Source organism: Sinocyclocheilus rhinocerous, unplaced genomic scaffold (genome assembly GCF_001515625.1).
Source record: "Sinocyclocheilus rhinocerous isolate Xijiao unplaced genomic scaffold, SAMN03320098_v1.1 scaffold4395, whole genome shotgun sequence".
NCBI lineage: Eukaryota > Metazoa > Chordata > Actinopteri > Cypriniformes > Cyprinidae > Sinocyclocheilus > Sinocyclocheilus rhinocerous.
The window spans coordinates 77978-79132 of record NW_015635544.1 but is presented as its reverse complement, the minus strand read 5'-3'; the positions used below and the strand labels follow the sequence as shown (position 1 = coordinate 79132).

General features: G+C 34.5%; 1 protein-coding gene across 2 annotated transcripts in view; it reads left to right on the top strand.

The window, feature by feature from the left end:
• The window catches only part of LOC107747314 (phosphatidylinositol 4,5-bisphosphate 3-kinase catalytic subunit beta isoform-like), a 109755-nt gene that overhangs the window by 102090 nt on the left and 6510 nt on the right, over positions 1–1155 (top strand). The gene's annotated exons all lie outside the window — the stretch shown is intronic.

Below are 1155 nucleotides of genomic sequence, written 5' to 3'. Positions count from 1 at the left end.
AGCCACACCTACCTAAAACGGCTCGTTCTAACACGCCCCCACATACCTACGTCACTATTTGGGCGGCGTTATGCAACTCTTCCCAGATAGTGACGTAGGTATGTGGGGTGTGTTAGAACGAGCCGTTTTAGGTAGGCGTGGTTGACTCTTAACTTTTATAAAGAATATCTCTTTGGATTTGAGACTTTAGTCTTTGCAACTTTACAGATCTTCTTTATGCACCAAGAGCTTGTAACACTCCAAAGAGAAAGGAAAAATTGAAATCGCATCATATGACCCCTTTAATGTCAAATGTCTGTAAAGTAGCCTAATTCAGCTCATGCTTAAAGCTTTAGCTTGATTTAATTGTTTTTATACTTAATTTTTAGCTGCTGCCACGTTCTAGTTTCTTTTTTCTGTCTTTTTCCTTTTTTTTGCCATGGGATAGCATTAAAATGAACATTAGTTCAATAATTTACATTTTTCACCTCTGATATTATAACAGTTATTAACAGTTATTAAGAATTAAATTAAATATAAAATGTTAAATATTAAGAACCTGTTGCCATGGTGAATTGTAATTTCATGGCTCCACTGATCATGGGCCCGTTCTTCATACATCGCTAACTCCGTTATGTAGCGAATCAGCTCATGGGGAAATATGAATAATTAATCATAACTAGTTATAATTAATTATAAATATTTAGATCCGCTGTAGATATTTACTTGATCTCTCAGGGTCAACTGTCTGTCAGATTGTTGACGATTTGGCATTATCTTGGATTGTTTGGTTCTTCGAAGCTCATCCCGGAGTTGCTGTCATAGCAACAGGTCCGTAAGCTTAAACCTGATCGGGATCAGCTTATTTCAAGTAAACAGGATTAGATTGCATCTTTTTAAGCAGAATTGATATTTAAAATCTGTCCGCTACCACCGCTACTTTATTACAAGTGTACCCTACTAATCCAGGGACAATAATTTAAAATAGTAATCATTAAAAAAAATGTAAGATAATATAATAATGTTGTGTAGTGTTTAATTAGACACAGCCAGTTTTACTCACTGAAAGATTTATTCGTCATAAAATTATTACTTCATAATTGTATTCGAGTCTTACATACATGCTATACAGATAATGTAGAGTCGTGCATTAATTTGAGTGATGACAGCTATTAT